The 14,743-nt window shown below is 40.7% G+C and overlaps 2 pseudogenes across 2 annotated transcripts; both read right to left on the minus strand.

Annotated features, from left to right (window-relative positions):
* Positions 1-3,275: 3,275 nt before the first annotated feature.
* Positions 3,276-3,954, minus strand: LOC311133375 (transcription factor HES-5-like; annotated as a pseudogene). The gene is made up of 2 exons: positions 3,830-3,954; positions 3,276-3,707 (listed from the first exon to the last, which is right to left on the minus strand). The product of its transcript is annotated as a transcription factor HES-5-like (transcript).
* Positions 3,955-8,012: 4,058 nt separating this feature from the next.
* Positions 8,013-8,682, minus strand: LOC311133541 (transcription factor HES-5-like; annotated as a pseudogene). Its single transcript has 2 exons — positions 8,558-8,682; positions 8,013-8,435 (listed from the first exon to the last, which is right to left on the minus strand). The product of its transcript is annotated as a transcription factor HES-5-like (transcript).
* Between the last annotated feature and the right edge of the window lie 6,061 nt (positions 8,683-14,743).

Here is a 14,743-nt window from a genome sequence, read left to right on the forward strand (position 1 = left end):
TGTGTTCTCTGTCTTGAGGCTACTGGTCAGTGTGAGTAGAGAGCTGATCTGAGTTTCCCACACTGAGTCCTGTGTGCTGTGATCAATGCACTACAAAAGCTGCTCAGTGGACCATTAGTGACGACTGTTGGCTCTGTGTTGTACTATAGACAGAGGCTGACATCACAGACCTTCTGGGTTTTGGAGGGAAAGATCAGCCCTGGCAAGAATATACTAACAAGACACACCTTTATACATACAAATTCATCCTACAATGGCATAGAACACATAATAATATGCCATTTAGCAGACACTTTTATCCAAAGCACCTTACCGATCCAGAGCACCTTACCAGAGCACCTTACCGATCACTGCACCTGTACACAGCCCATCTGAAATTAGCCCACCCAACTACCTCATCCCTATATTGTTATTTATTTTGCTCTTTTGCACCCCAGTATCTCTATTTGCACATAATCTCTTGCACATCTAGCATTCCAGTGTTAATACTATTGTTATTATTTTGCACTATAGCCTATTTATTGCCTTACCTCCATAACTTGCCACATTTGCACACACTGTATATATATTTTCTGTTTTATTTTTGACTTTATGTTTTTTACCCCATATGTAACTCTGTGTTGTTTTTATCGCACTGCTTTGCTTTATCTTGGCCAGGTCGCAGTTGTAAATGAGAACTTGTTCTCAACTGGCTTACCTGGTTAAATAAAGGTAAAAAAAAAAAAAAAAAAAAAAGCATCTTACATTCATGCGTGCATACATAATTTTTTTTGTGTGTGGGTGGTCCTTGGGATCGAACCCACTACCTTGGCGTTACAAGAACCGTGCTCTACCAGCTGAGCTACAGAGGACCACATGATTATGAGCACTCTTTGAAAATTATTGTCTGTGATTTGTCACGTTATAAATCGACACAGGGTTAACTTTTGTATGCCTAAGTGGAATTGAGAGCTGTTCACTGTTTATCACACAAACAACTGAACTACATGAATGTACTGAATAAAACTCTGTCCATCATCAAGATAGAAAAAGCCTATCATAACTTGGATATTTAATAATTATTGAATTTCCCTCATAAGAAAGTGTAAGAAATAACCCAAAATACCCCCTCCCACCCATTCTATCCACTGAATAATAGAAGTGTGCATATTACCCATAGAGACTCACAGGTGCTGGTGGGACTGATGATCCTGATGACACTAAACTGTGAATCTTCTCTTCAGAGCTTTCCCACACTTTGCCCATTGAGAGAGTTTCCACTAAACAATAGAAGTGTGCCTTGTTAAATGATAATTAATCTCTACACAAGCAGTTCCTATCAAGCAGTTGGGGATGAAGCTCATTACAAAAATATTTATCTTAAGCAACAGATAAATACTCATTGTTACAGCGAATCAATTGAAGCTCTATGTGTTTGTGCACACAAACAAATAGCATGTTTTCAACCATGCCCCACAAACAAACAGAATAAAAACTGCATTAATTGCATTAATCTTGAAGAAGATGCAAGTACTGCCTAAAAGTACAAAAAAATTGATATCTTGAACTTTTATTAGAAAAATATGCTTTAGCAGATTTCTAATTTCAAGATCCAAATACTGAACATTAAATGTTGTGGGATTATCAGAAATATATTGATTAAATTCCCCATAGAGACCCAGACCCCCTCTCTAACCTCTGACAGTTCAGGTAGAGGTCCCAGTCTATTGTCCCAAAGGGGCTCTGTGAGTGAGTTCTCCTCGGTTTCCCACACTCTCTCTCCATTCACTGCTTTCAATAGAGGAACAATAGAAGTGTGTCTTATTACACATAATATTATGCGGCACGGCAGCCCTAAACTTTTAGAGCACTAAGATGACGGCAGCAGTTTTGGCCTAACACCTTGAATCACTGGTATATCATGTACAAACTAAAAATCATGGAATGCAAATGCTTTTGCAATACGTTCTGATATACCTAAAATGAATGAATGTAAATCAGGTGTTTCAGTAAAAACAACACAGCCATGTCTCTGGGAACTCATATGACCAATTATAAACAGCCAAATCGTTAGTTAGTCATTTCTGACTCCATCAAACTAATCATGTGAATTAATAAATTATGGCTAGAAATGTATTTTATTTTACTCTGTAGATTTTGAACGAAGCACCAAGAGGTGAATGATATACCTGTATAGTGTCATTCTTTCAAGATAATTTTTTACAGTCTTGGCTCAAAGTAGGCTTTTTCTTATTTTTCCCTATATACTGTAGTCTAGCTAGTAGCTATATGTGGAATATCATAAGTCAGCAATGTAACTCTATTGGAAGCGTATTTCAGTGGAGAAAAGAGTGAAGTAACAGACAATAATATTTCATTTGATGATTTGTGTATTTATTTTGACTGACTCAATGAGTCACACCATCAATACCTTAACGTAAAGTAAATATTTCAAGAGGAATAGTGATTAAACATCACAACAAGAACTTGAACAAATGTCCAAGACATGATACTCTATCAGAGAATAGGATACAAAGTTACTGTCTTTATAAAAGAAAACATAATTGTTTAAAATAAACGAGGGTTTTTCAATTAGACATTTGTTCTCCCATTTGCAATAAACACATTATTCAAATAATGTAAGTGACAATTTCACAAATTAGGTATAATCTTAAAACAGATCAAATATTACTAATCACAGAGTGATGATAACAGGTATAATACCCAGTTTGGGTAAATAATCCTCCTGGAGGAACATTGATGCTGTAGCTCAAGTTGATCCATATCAAATATATAACTGATACATGCTTCACAGAAGATGCTCAATACAATGTTAATATGACTATATCACTACACAAATGTAGTGGTAAAACAAATGACTGATATTTTGACCTTAAAAACAGATCAATCATAGACAATCACAAACCGATTGATGATATAACACCCATTTTGGTTTAAAGGATCTCATGGAGGACAATTAAAGTTATTGTTGATCATGAATATAAACACATGATCAATATAATCAACACGTTTCACAAAACATAAAGGTTATGATGATTTCAATTAACACTACAAAAATGTAGTTTTCATAGATCCAATTGTTTTCTTGGAAAACCTTTTTAACTTCAGTTCAACTGAAATGAAGTGTCTCAATCACAGCAAGACTTTTAAAAACTCCTGCATAAGCAGAGGATGAAGAAGACATTTTTCTTATACTCATTACTGTCCATTAAATTAATCTTAGACCAACATGGTCTATCCATTGTGTTTTGAGTGGAGCTCCAGTCTGTAGGACTCTACCAGGGCCTCCAGAGGGAGCTGTTGACTGGACTCTTCTCTTTGCTGATGCTGTGCTGGGCTGGGGAGCTCAGCGGAGGCAGGTCAATCTCCCTCCTGTTCTTATCAGAGGATGGCTGCGGGCTCTGGAAGTGGCTCAGTAGTCTTCTCTGGAACTGTGTATTCAGCTCATCTTTAGACAGGAAGTGAACAATCTCTTGGACACACCTGGAGTAACCCTGATTGACAGGTGCTGAGCTGGAGGAGGAGCTCACTGGCTGGTTCTGTTGCTGTTGTCTCAGGAAGCAAACTGTCATCTCCAGGATGTCGGCTTTGTCCAGCTTGGAGTCGGGCTGCTGGTTGAGGATCTCTGGAACCAGGAGAGACTTGAGTTGCTCAATGCTGTTGTTGATACGATCTCTGCGTAACTTCTCCACCACTGGCTTTCTTAGCTGCAAGAAGAGACGAGGAGAGGCATTAATAACCTTATTCTGGTCTATGACATTATTGAAACAAATAAGCAATCAATCAATGCAATTGAATAAATGTCATTGAATTTGAATCTTCAATTTACCTTGTTTGTCAGAGTCAGGTGCTCCTTAGAGTAGATCATATCTGAAGTGATTGTAGGTGCCATGGCTGGATCTCTGTGCTGTAGAGGTCTCAGTGTTGAGAGAATCTGATCTCTACTGGCTTCATCTCTCCTATATATAGTCCAAAATCTGCATATGAATGTGTGGGTCTTGGGCTTGTTGGAGTTTCTCACATTCTTTAGCCAATGGGTGAGCTTGGGAGGACAATGGGGAGTGTGGAGCTGCCACATGCTCAGTGTTCTTATTGCTGGGGGACAATGGTCACGTCTCAGGGGAACAGGTGGAGGGGTGGGGGTGATGGAGAGAGACTCACAGAGCGCTGTGTGAATCTGGGAAAGTGGTGACCCACAGATCTGCTGCCTGATGTTGGGATCAATGACACTGACAGAGCACACGCTCATCATTACAACTTATACGTGTGAGACGGACACAGATTCTCGAATAAAACGAACAGTGTTATTAATCCCCACCTATAAGGACATTGTTGAATGTAGTATTCTGTATCCACGCTTCATCACTGATTTAGGCATATTTTATTCTTTCACCATTTATATTAACTCTGATATTAATGAATGACTCTGTAATATGGTTTTACATTGCACATACCGGTAGTTATATTTAACAATATGATGATATATGACAATGTGTCACCATTTTCATTGCTGTTTAATTTCATGCATGTTTGTCTTTTCAGTTAGTCAGAATGTTTTGGAATATATACGATTTTATTCAACATTAACACGTGAGTGGATAATGAATATCTTTGTTTTCAGTATTTTAGAGGTAATCCATATCAATAGCAAGGGGTCTCTTAACTCAGTAGTAGAAGTTATATGGTCAAGCATTCTGGAGTTCAAAGGTAGCAGATGTGTCCTCTGTCTTGAGTCTACTGGTCAGTGTGAGTAGAGAGCTGATCTGAGTTTCCCACACTGAGTCCTGTGTGCTGTGATCAATGCACTTCAAAAGCTGCTCAGTGGACCATTAGTGACGGCTGTTGGCTCTGTGTTGTACTATAGATAGAGGCTGACATCACAGACCTTCTGGGTTTTGGAGGGAAAGATCAGCCCTGGCAAGACTATACTAACAAGACACACCTTTATAAATACAAATTCATCCTATATTGGCATAGAACACATGATTATGAGAACTCTTTGAAAATTATTGTCTGTGATTTATTTCATTATAAATCAGGGTTATCTTTTGTATGCCTAACTGGAATTGAGAGCTGTTCGCTGTTTATCACACAAACAACTGACCTACATGAATGTACTGAATAAAACTCTGTCCATCATCAAGATAGAAAAAGCCTATCATAACTTGGGTATTTAATAATTATAGAATTTCCCTCATACGAAAGTGTAAGAAATAACCTCAAATACCCCCTCCCACCCATTCTATCCACTGAACAATAGAAGTGTGCATATTACCCATAGAGACTCACAGGTGCTGGTGGGACTGATGATCCTGATGACACTAAACTGTGAATCTTCTCTTCAGAGCTTTCCCACACTTTGCCCATTGAGAGAGTTTCCACTAAACAATAGAAGTGTGCCTTGTTAAATGATCATTAATCTCTACACAAGCAGTTCCTATCAAGCCGTTGGGGTTGAAGCTCATTACAAAAATATTTATCTTAAGCAACAGATAAATACTAATTGTTACCGAGAATCAATTGAAGCTCTATGTGTTTGTGCACACAAACAAATAGCATGTTTTCAACCATGCCCCACAAACAAACAGAATAAAAAATGCATTAATTGCATTAATCTTGAAGAAGATGCAAGTACTGCCTAAAAGTGCAATAAAAATGTAAGTACAAAAAAAATGATATCTTTAACTTTTATTAGAAACATATGTTTTAGCAGATTTCTAATTTCAAGACCCAAATACTGAACATTAAATGTTGTGGGATTATCAGAAATATATTGATTAAATTCCCCATAGAGACCCAGACCCCCGCTCTAACCTCTGACAGTCCAGGTAGAGATCCCAGTCTAATTGTCCCAAAGGGGCTCTGTGAGTGAGTTCTCCTCGGTTTCCCACACTCTCTCTCCATTCACTGCTTTCAATAGAGGAACAATAGAAGTGTGTCTTATTACACATCACATTAGCTATTGAGTTTGAGGGGCACAGCTGCCCTAAACGTTTAAAGCACTGAAATGACAGTACTAGTTTTGGCCCAACACCTGGAATCACTGATATATTATGACCAAACTAAAATAATTTAATACATTCTGAAACACTGAAAATACATTTATTTAAAACAGGTGCCTCAGTAAAAAAAACATCCGTCATGCCTCCAAAGGAACTCAGATTGATGATCACTTATCTCTCTATGGTTCATCACACCTTTACTCCATCAAGATATAATAATAAAATATATAATATGAATGTTATGTTTTACATAAAAACAATTACTGTAAAATAATAATGTATGACTTGAAATGTCTCTTAACATTTATCTCACTCTGTAGATTTTGTTTGAAGCACCCAGATGTACAAATGAATATATTAATTAAGTTCAGTGTTGCATTCTAATGCAGTCAATATCATTCTGTATAGTCTTGGGACATAATTTGTTTTGTTTTTGCATCAGCCACTTAATCTATGTGGAATTTCATAAATACGTCATTTAACCATGTAATGTTGTTGGAGGATTGTCTTTGTCAAGAAAATAATAAAGCAACAGACAAGAATATTTAATTTGATGATTTGTGTATTTATTCAGACTGTCTTAATGAGTCACATCATTTAATACCTTAATTTAAGGTAAATATTTCAAGAGAAATAAAGTGATTAAACATAACAGCAAGAACTTGAACAAATCTCCAAGACATAATACTCTATCAGAGTATATACAGTGAGGGAAAAAGTATTTGATCCCCTGCTGATTTTGTACGTTTGCCCACTGACAAAGAAATGATCAGTCTATAATTTTAATGGTAGGTTTATTTGAACAGTGAGAGAACCAGAAAAACGCATGTCAAAAATGTTATAAATTGATTTGCATTTTAATGAGGGAAATAAGTATTTGACCCCTCTGCAAAACATGACTTAGTACTTGGTGGCAAAACCCTTGTTGGCAATCACAGAGGTCAGACGTTTCTTGTAGTTGGCCACCAGGTTTGCACACATCTCAGGAGGGTTTTTGTCCCACTCCTCTTTGCAGATCTTCTCCAAGTCATTAAGGTTATGAGGCTGACGTTTGGCAACTCGAACCTTCAGCTCCCTCCACAGATGTTCTATGGGATTAAGGTCTGGAGACTGGCTAGGCCACTCCAGGACCTTAATGTGCTTCTTCTTGAGCCAATCCTTTGTTGCCTTGGCCGTGCGTTTTGGGTCATTGTCATGCTGGAATACCCATCCACGACCCATTTTCAATGCCCTGGCTAGTGGAGGTTCTCACCCAAGATTTGACGGTACATGGCCCCTTAGCAGAAAAACACCCCCAAAGCATAATGTTTCCACCTCCATGTTTGAAGGTGGGGATGGTGTTCTTGGGGTCATAGGCAGCATTCCTCCTCCTCCAAACACAAGTCTGATCTTAAAACGGATCAAACATTGCTAATCACAGAGTGATGATAACAGGTATAATACCCAGTTTGGGTAAATAATCCTCCTGGAGGAACATTGATGCTGTAGCTCAAGTTGATCAATACCAAATTTATAACTGATACATGCTTCACAGAAGATGCTCAATACAATGTCAATATGACTATATCACTACACAAATGTAGTGGGGAAAAAAAATTACTCTCAAATGTTGACCTTAAAAACAGATCAGTCATAGACAATCACAAACAGATTGATGATATAACACCCACTTTGGTTTAAAGGTTCTGATGAAGGACAATTCAACTTATTGTTGATCATGAATACAAACACATGATCAATATAATCAACCTATTTCACAAAACATAAAGGTTATCATGATTTAAATTAACACTACAAAAATGTAGCATTCATCAATCAGATTGTTTTCTTGGAACAACGTTTTAATTTCAGTACAACTGAGATTAAAAGTCTCAATCACAGCAATACTTTTAAAAACTCCTGCAGAAGCAGAAGATGATCTCTTATTATTCTTGTTACTGTCCATGAAATTAATCTTAGACCAACATGGTCCATTGTGTTTGTCTGATTGGAGCTCCAGTCTGTAGGACTCTACCAGGGCCTCCAGAGGGCGCAGTTGACTGGACTCTTCTCTTTGCTGATGCTCTGCTGGGCTGGGGAGCTCAGGTCACCCTCCCTCCTGTTCTTATCAGAGGATGGCTGCAGGCTCTGGAAGTGGCTCAGTAGTCTTCTCTGGGACTGTGTCTTCACCTCAACCTTCGACAGGAAGTGAACAATCTCTTGGACACACCTGGAGTAACCCTGATTGACAGGTGCTGAGCAGGAGGAGGAGCTCACTGGCTGGTTCTGTTGCTGTCGTCTCAGGAAGCAAACTGTCATCTCCAGGATGTCGGCTTTGTCCAGCTTGGAGTCGGGCTGCTGGTTGAGGATCTCTGGAACCAGGAGAGACTTGAGCTGCTCAATGCTGTTGTTGATACGATCTCTGCGTAACCTTTCCACCACTGGCTTTCTTAGCTGCAAGAAGAGACGAGGAGAGGCATTAATAACCTTATTCTGGAATACGGAATTACTGAAGCAAATAAACAATTAATTAATCAAATTGAATAAATGTCATTGAATCTGAATCTTCAGTTCACCTTGTTGATCAGAGTCAATTTCTCCTTAGAGTAGATCATAGCTGAAGTGATTGCAGGTGCCATGGCTGGATCTCTGTGCTGTAAAGGTCTCTGTATAGAGAGTATCTGATTTCTGCTGGCTTCATCTCTCCTATATATATTCCCACATTTGCATATGAATGTGTGGGTCTTGGGCTTGTTGGGGTTTCTCACAGTCTGTAGCCAATGGGTGAGCTTGGGAGGACAATGAGGAGTGTGGAGCTGCCACATGCTCAGTGTTCTTATTGCTGGGGGACAATGGTCATGTCTCAGGGGAACAGTTGGAGGAGCACACGCTCAACATTACAATTTACACGTGTGAGATGGACCCAGATTCTCTACATGAGAATGTTGTGACACTTAATCCCTTTTGATTGTTGCATTGCTTAGTGAATTAACGCTTCAGTATTATTTGACAGTAAAATCTTTTAATATATATTTTTTATATAACATTCTAGCTATAATAAACAGAGACTTTAAGAACATTGTCACCTTTGAAACCTAATATTGTATAGTAGTAAGCAAACTGACATAATACAGTCCTGTGATCCAGAGATGGGGGGAGGTGATCATGGAGTGCCGTCCCCATGCGTCCCCTAGGGCCTCTATCTCCTGGCGGAGAGGGGGAGAGTTTCTGAAGGACAGCAAGAGGTACAGTAACAGTCGTAGTAACCGTACGCATCACTGCTCATGCCATTGATGGCACTTGCAAAAGGGCCCTTCTCCTGGGGCCGAGCTAGTCTCTAGGACTCAACGCTATGTCTCTACTTAAGGGGACTGACGTTGCTGTGGTGAGTATTTTTTTTGCTAACACCCTCTCTTTTGCTTGAAGTTCAATAGAGATGTCAAATACCTTGCCTTTATCGCTCTCTGTATGTCTCTGCATTCAGGGTTGTTCTGTACAACACCATGACAGTTATGGTAGGGGCTTTATGTTGATCATGACCTTGGTCTTTCAATGTTGTATTCAGCAGTGGCTATAGATGCTTCCTTGTAACCGCTCATGCAAGCCTCACAGCTACACAGGTTCACAGCTCACAAGTTAATTTGAGGTACTGGTCATAGCCCCAGAAGGGTTGTGTGGACAGTGTCACTGCTGCATGGCCCTGCAGCTGAAGATACGCTAACCTAATGTCAATTACTGTACTGTATGTGGCCCTGCAGTCGTCTGGGAGAAAGGCTCCGCCAAGAGTACGCTGTGGACCAATGGCTGGAGCAGGCCTCTACAGCCCTGTTCCTGGAGAGCTACCGTCCTGTAGGTTTTCGCTCCAACCCTAATCTAGCGCACCTGATTGTAGTAATTAGCTGGTTGATAAGCTGAGCCAGGTTAGTTGCAACTGGGTTTGAAGTGAGGACCTGCAGGAGGGTAGCTCTCCAGGAACAGGGTTGGAGAGGCCTGGGCTGGAGAATAATACACTGAGTATACAAAACATCAAGAACACCTGCTCTTTCCATGACAAAGACTGACCAGGTGAATTCAGGTGAAAGCTATGATCCCTTAATTGATGTCACTTGTTCAATCCACTTCAATCAGTGTAGATGAAGGGGAGGAGACAGATTAAATAAGGATTTTTAAGCCTTGTGTATGTGTGCCATTCAGAGGGTGAATGGGCAAGACAAAATATTTTAAGTGCCTTTGAACGGGGTATGGTAGTAGGTGCCAGGCACACCGGTTTGTGTCAAGAACTGCAACGCTGCTGGATTTTTCACGCTCAACAGTTTCCCGTGTGTATCAAGAATGGTCCACCACCCAAAGGACATACAGCCAACTTGACACAACTGTGGGAAGCATTGGAGTCAACATGGGCCAGCATCCCTGTGGAACGCTTTCGACAACTTGTAGAGTCCATGCCCCGACGAATTGAGGCTGTTCCGCGTGCAACTCAATATTAGGAAGGTGTTCTTAATGTTTGGTATACTCAGTGTATGTCCAGTATACTACCGCCTACAGTGGGGGAAAAAAGTATTTAGTCAAATCAAATCAAATCAAATTTTATTGGTCACATGCGCCGAATACAACAGGTGCAGACATTACAGTGAAATGCTTACTTACAGCCCTTAACCAACAGTGCATTTATTTTAAACAAAAAAAGTAAAAATAAAACAACAACAACAAAAAAAGTGTTGAGAAAAAAAAGAGCAGAAGTAAAATAAAGTGACAGTAGGGAGGCTATATATACAGGGGGGTACCGTTGCAGAGTCAATGTGCGGGGGCACCGGCTAGTTGAGGTAGTTGAGGTAATATGTACATGTGGGTAGAGTTAAAGTGACTATGCATAAATACTTAACAGAGTAGCAGCAGCGTAAAAAGGATGGGGTGGGGGGGCAGTGCAAATAGTCTGGGTAGCCATGATTAGCTGTTCAGGAGTCTTATGGCTTGGGGGTAGAAGCTGTTGAGAAGTCTTTTGGACCTAGACTTGGCACTCCGGTACCGCTTGCCGTGCGGTAGCAGAGAGAACAGTCTATGACTAGGGTGGCTGGAGTCTTTGACAATTTTGAGGGCCTTCCTCTGACACCGCCTGGTATAGAGGTCCTGGATGGCAGGAAGCTTTGCCCCAGTGATGTACTGGGCCGTACGCACTACCCTCTGTAGTGCCTTGCGGTCGGAGGCCAAGCAGTTGCCATACCAGGCGGTGATGCAACCAGTCAGGATGCTCTCGATGGTGCAGCTGTAGAATTTTTTGAGGATCTGAGGACCCATGCCAAATCTTTTTAGTCTCCTGAGGGGGAATAGGCTTTGTCGTGCCCTCTTCACGACTGTCTTGGTGTGTTTGGACCATGATAGTTCGTTGGTGATGTGGACACCAATTCACCAACGTTGGTGAGTCAGCCACGTTGGTGAGTCAGCCACCAATTGTGCAAGTTCTCCCACTTAAAAAGATGAGAGAGGCCTGTAATTTTCATCATAGGTACACGTCAACTATGACAGACAAATTGAGAATTTCTTTTCCAGAAAATCACATTGTATGATTTTTCATGAATTTATTAGCAAATTATGGTGGAAAATAAGTATTTGGTCACCTACAAACAAGCAAGATTTCTGGCTCTCACAGACCTGTAACTTCTTCTTTAAGAGGCTCCTCTGTCCTCCACTCGTTACCTGTATTAATGGCACCTGTTTGAACTTGTTATCAGTATAAAAGACACCTGTCCACAACCTCAAACAGTCACACTCCAAACTCCACTATGGCCAAGACCAAAGAGCTGTCAAAGGACACCAGAAACAAAATTGTAGACCTGCACCAGGCTGGGAAGACTGAATCTGCAATAGGTAAGCAGCTTGGTTTGAAGAAATCAACTATGGGAGCAATTATTAGGAAATGGAAGACATACAAGACCACTGATAATCTCCCTCGATCTGGGGCTCCACGCAAGATCTCACCCCGTGGGGTCAAAATGATCACAAGAATGGTGAGCAAAAATCCCAGAACCACACGGGGGGACCTAGTGAATGACCTGCAGAGAGCTGGGACCAAAGTAACAAAGCCTACCATCAGTAACACACTACGCCGCCAGGGACTCAAATCCTGCAGTGCCAGATGTGTCCCCCTGCTTAAGCCAGTACATGTCCAGGCCCGTCTGAAGTTTGCTAGAGTGCATTTGGATGATCCAGAAGAGGATTGGGAGAATGTCATATGGTCAGATGAAACCAAAATATAACTTTTTGGTAAAAACTCAACTCGTCGTGTTTGGAGGACAAAGAATGCTGAGTTGCATCCAAAGAACACCATACCTACTGTGAAGCATGGGGGTGGAAACATCATGCTTTGGGGCTGTTTTCCTGCAAAGGGACCAGGACGACTGATCCGTGTAAAGGAAAGAATGAATGGGGCCATGAATCATGAGATTTTGAGTAAAAACCTCCTTCCATCAGCAAGGGCATTGAAGATGAAACGTGGCTGGGTCTTTCAGCATGACAATGATCCCAAACACACCGCCCGGGCAACGAAGGAGTGGCTTTGTAAGAAGCATTTCAAGGTCCTGGAGTGGCCTAGCCAGTCTCCAGATCTCAACCCAATAGAAAATCTTTGGAGGGAGTTGAAAGTCCGTGTTGCCCAGCGACAGCCCCAAAACATCACTGCTCTAGAGGAGATCTGCATGGAGGAATGGTCCAAAATACCAGCAACAGTGTGTGAAAACCTTGTGAAGACTTACAGAAAACGTTTGACCTGTGTCATTGCCAACAAAGGGTATATAAACAAAGTATTGAGAAACTTTTGTTATTGACCAAATACTTATTTTCCACCATAATTTGCAAATAAATTCATTAAATAATAAATAATAATATGCCATTTAGCAGACGCTTTTATCCAAAGCGACTTACAGTCATGCGTGCATACATTTTTTTGTGTATGGGTGGTCCCGGGGATCGAACCCACTACCTTGGCGGTACAAGCGCCGTGCTCTACCAGCTGAGCTACAGAGGACCACAAAAATCACATAAAAAATCCTACAATGTGATTTACTGGATTTATTTTTCTCATTTTGTCTGTCATAGTTGACGTGTACCTATGATGACAATTACAGGCCTCTCTCATCTTTTTAAGTGGGAGAACTTGCACAATTGATGGCTGACTAAATACTTTTTTTCCCCACTGTACCTTATGAGTCACCCATGTTATGATTTACTCTCTAATCTCAGTCAGCCGCTATACAGTGGCTTCTGTATGTGTGTGTGTTTGTTTGTGTGTGCACGTGTGTGCGTGTGAGTGTGTGTGAGTTAGTGGTTGAGAGAAGGAGAGGGGGAAAAGGTGAGAGCTTATTATCACCAGCAGTATTCTGTTTAGTGTACTCCTCTCACACCCTGGAATATACTCCCTCCAATTCTGCATCTTTAATTTGGGTGGTGTTGTTGAGTCAGACAGATTGTGAACAGGAGCCTTGGTGATACTGCTATGTTATTCTCCTTAGTGTCCTGCTTTAGGGCTGTGGCCCGAATCAATATGTGCTGCCACATTTCCATAGTATTTCCGTAACTCAGTGGACCTGCCTCAACATGTGAGCAGAGCGATTGATTAGTTACTGTATCATATTCCACGGAGTGGTCATGGGGAAAAGGAGAAAGAAGTGATTACACAGGCTGTGCATCTGGACGAGAATAGAAAATGCACGGCGTGGAACGGCGTTTCTTTCTTAAAGCAGATAGTTCTTTACGTTTGTATTTGTTTTGCAGCTCATTGCCCCTCAGGTCATGTTCTCAGCGCGCCTCCATCACTCAATGTTTGATATTTTTGTCAATAAATCGGCGCAAAGCACCCTGTGTCAGACATGCTCTCTGGGTCTCAGCTCAGCTGGAGTGAATACATATTTATTTGTAAATGTTTAGCCTTTGTGTTTGATTTGCTGAAACAGAAGGTCACGATAGCTAGGAGTTCTCAGCATCATTTATGCATGTGTTTACATTTTGTTAGATTAGAAAATAACGTACAAGCATTAGACACCCCGTGGCCTCTGGTGTTTGTGGAATATGGCAAACAATGAATAGAAACCACTGCTGTGTTATGAGGTTGCTTTTGTGATGTACAGTTGAAGTCGGAAGTTTACATACACTTAGGTTGGAGTCAATAAAACTTGTTTTTCAACCACTCCACAAATTTCATGTTAACAAACTATAGTTTTGGCAAGTCGGTTAGGACATCTACATTGTGCATGACACAAGTACTTTTTCCAAAAATTATTGTTTACAGACAGATTATTTCACTTATAATTCATTGTATCACAATTCCAGTGGGTCAGAAGTTTACATACACTAAGTTGACTGTGCCTTTAAACAGCTTGGAAAATTCCAGAAAATGATGTCAGGCTTTAGAAGTTTCTGATAGGCTAATTGACATAATTTGAGTCAATTGGAGGTGTACCTGTGGATGTATTTCAAGGCCTACCTTCAAACTCAGTGCCTCTTTGACATCATGGGAAAATCAAAAGAAATCAGCCAATACCTCAGAAAAAAATGGTAGACCTCCACAAGTCTGGTTCATCCCTGGGAGCAATTTCCAAACGCCTGAAGGTACCACGTTCATCTGTACAAACAATAGTACGCACATATAAATACCATGGGACACGCAGCCGTCATACCGCTCAGGAAGGAGACGCGTTCTGTCTCCTTGAGATTAATGTACTTTGGTGCGAAAAGTGCAAATCAATCCCAGAACAACAGGAAAGGACCTT

The sequence above is a fragment of the Coregonus lavaretus genome, assembly GCF_964263955.1.
Source record: "Coregonus lavaretus genome assembly, chromosome: 8".
NCBI classification, from domain to species: Eukaryota; Metazoa; Chordata; class Actinopteri; order Salmoniformes; family Salmonidae; genus Coregonus; species Coregonus lavaretus.